The following is a 2,951-nucleotide window of genomic DNA, read 5'->3' as shown; positions in this document are numbered from 1 at the left end:
GCGGCGTCGGCCGGCCGGCCGGGGCTGACCCGCCCCCGAGGCCGGCCCGGCTGCAGATCGCAGGCGATCAGCGGGGATGGGGAGAGGGGACTTGGCTCTCCCTTTGCCGCGGGAGCACCGGACGTGCTAGAGGAGACGGCGACCCGACGAGGCGGGCGCGACCCGGCGACCGAGGCCCCTTGCCGGGGCGGCTCGCTCCGCAGCAGGCGGCGGTGCGGCTCCAAGAGCCAAGGCAGCAGCAGCGGCGGCAGCGGCGGAGGAGGACGCCCCCCTGCCGCCCGCGGCACGCGCTCTCGCTCTCTCTTTTTTTTCTTGGCTCAGCCGCCCCACCGCCCAGCGCTGCTCGCGGCCGGCACCCGCGGGCACCCGGACCGAGGCCGGCACCGGCGCCTCGCGTGCTTTAGGACACCTGAGGGCTCGCGGGGCCACGCGGCCGTCACACAGCCCGGTTCGGTAAAGAAGTCCGAGGAACCCGGCCGAGCGGGGGGGGGACGGACGGGGAGACGCGGCGAGGCACGCGCCCCGCCGCCGACATCACCGCCCCCTTCGCTCAGGGGAGAAGGACAACACCTCACACGCGACGGGAAGCGAATTGGAAAGGAGACCACCCTGCCTGAACACCGGACACCGCCGTGGCTCCCTATTACGGGGAGCACGGAAGAGCCGGCCCGCCTGGGGCCCTTTCCGACGCGACCCGAAAGGCCTCATCGATCAGGAAGGAAAGATAGGAGGAGAAGGAAAAGAAGCGGAGGCCCCACGGCCAAGGTCCTGGGACAACGACAGCCGCGCGCGCCCGCCGCCAGCCGGGGAGGCCGACGGCAGACGCGGGGCTCTGCGTGCGAGCGAGCGAGCCACGTCTGCGAGAGGTACTCCAAACGGCCCGTACACCGGAGCAGCGCCGGCGTGCCGTGGAGCCCTTCTCCGACGCGCTCGGGGACGCCTCAGCGGGCGCTGCCTGCGGGTCTGGAGAGCGGGAGGTGCCGCCGGCCCCCCGCTCCGGACAACCGTGCCCTGGAGCGAAGTCGACGGGAGCGGGGGAAGGCCGCGGCAGGCCCAACGCCCCCCCGCTCCCTCAAGCGTTCGAGAGTGCCGGCCGCCGCCACCGGCCACCGGTCTTTGCCCGCCCCGCGGGGCCCCCTCTTACCCCGGGGGGGGGGGAACAGGAGCCCGAGGCGCCGCCGCCTCGGTTCCTGCCGGCACAGGGTCCCCTTCTGCCCTCCGGCTTTGCGGGACCGGCCCGGGCCCTGACGGCCTGGAAGCCGCCCTCCACGTCCTGGGACAACGACAGCCGCGCGCGCCCGCCGCCAGCCGGGGAGGCCGACGGCAGACGCGGGGCTCTGCGTGCGAGCGAGCGAGCCACGTCCGCGAGAGGTACTCCAAACGGCCCGTACACCGGAGCAGCGCCGGCGTGCCGTGGAGCCCTTCTCCGACGCGCTCGGGGACGCCTCAGCGGGCGCTGCCTGCGGGTCTGGAGAGCGGGAGGTGCCGCCGGCCCCCCGCTCCGGACAACCGTGCCCTGGAGCGAAGTCGACGGGAGCGGGGGAAGGCCGCGGCAGGCCCAACGCCCCCCCGCTCCCTCAAGCGTTCGAGAGTGCCGGCCGCCGCCACCGGCCACCGGTCTTTGCCCGCCCCGCGGGGCCCCCTCTTACCCCGGGGGGGGGGAACAGGAGCCCGAGGCGCCACCGCCTCGGTTCCTGCCGGCACAGGGTCCCCTTCTGCCCTCCGGCTTTGCGGGACCGGCCCGGGCCCTGACGGCCTGGAAGCCGCCCTCCACGTCCTGGGACAACGACAGCCGCGCGCGCCCGCCGCCAGCCGGGGAGGCCGACGGCAGACGCGGGGCTCTGCGTGCGAGCGAGAGGGCAACGTCGGTGGAGAGGTGCAACGCGGCCTGAACACCGGCAGGGCCGGCCCGCCGTGAAGCCTCTCCGACGTGCCTCAAGTGCCTCATCGATCAGGAAGGAAAGATAGGAAGAGAAGGAAAAGAAGCGGAGGCCCCACGGCCAAGGTCCTGGGACAACGACAGCCGCGCGCGCCCGCCGCCGGCCGGGGAGGCCGACAGCAGACGCGGGGCCCTGCGTGCGAGCGAGCGAGCCGCGTCCGCCAGAGGTGCAACGCGGCCTGAACACCGGCAGAGCCGGCCCGCCGTGAAGCCTCTGCGACGCGCTCGGGGACGCCTCAGCGGGCGCTGCCTGCGGGTCTGGATCAGTTAAGGGCAGGGGGTGCCGCCGGCCCCCTGCTCCGGACAACGATTCCCTTCAGCGAGGTCGACGGCACCGGGGGACGGCCGCGGCAGGCCCAACTCCCCCGGGTCCGTCAAGCGTTCGAGTGTGCCGGCGGCCGCCGCCGGCCACCGGTCTTTGCCCGCCCCGCGGGGAAGCCGCTTAACCCCGCGGGGAAAAAAAAATGCAGAAACACGAGGCACCGCGCCTCACGGGGGCTCATCCCCGCCTATCCGGGGCCGGGGAAAGCCGCTAAAGGCACCACATCCCCGGCCACCCAAGGTGGCCGGCCAACTGGGAACGGCCACCGCTCTCTGCCCGCCTCGCGGGCTCCAGCTTAGGGCCGGAGAGCAACAAAGGGCGAGGCGCCGCCGCCTCGCCCGTCTTTCCCTGCAGACCTTTTCCACCGAGCCCTCCGACAACCGGGGAAGCCGCCGGGGCAGGCCAGACACCACGGGCCGCCCGCGTATGGCTCGTACCGGCAAAAAAACAGGAGGCCGAGGCGCCGCCGCCTCGCCTGCACCATCATCACGGGGCGCTCGGGGGCCGGGGGGGGAAGCCGCGGCAGGCTCTAAGACCCCCTGGCCGTCTGCAGTGGGCTGCCGGCCAACTGGGACCGGCCGCCGCTCTCTGCCCGCTTCGCGGGTCCCGGCTTAGGGCCGGAGAAAAACAGAGAACGAGGCGCCGCCGCTTCGCCCGTCTCCGTGCAGACGTTTCCGATGGGCCCTCCGG

This window comes from Mycteria americana, chromosome 15, assembly GCF_035582795.1.
Source record: "Mycteria americana isolate JAX WOST 10 ecotype Jacksonville Zoo and Gardens chromosome 15, USCA_MyAme_1.0, whole genome shotgun sequence".
In the NCBI taxonomy this organism is placed as follows: domain Eukaryota; kingdom Metazoa; phylum Chordata; class Aves; order Ciconiiformes; family Ciconiidae; genus Mycteria; species Mycteria americana.
The sequence above is the reverse complement of the archived record's forward strand: the minus strand, read 5'-3'. Positions refer to the sequence as shown.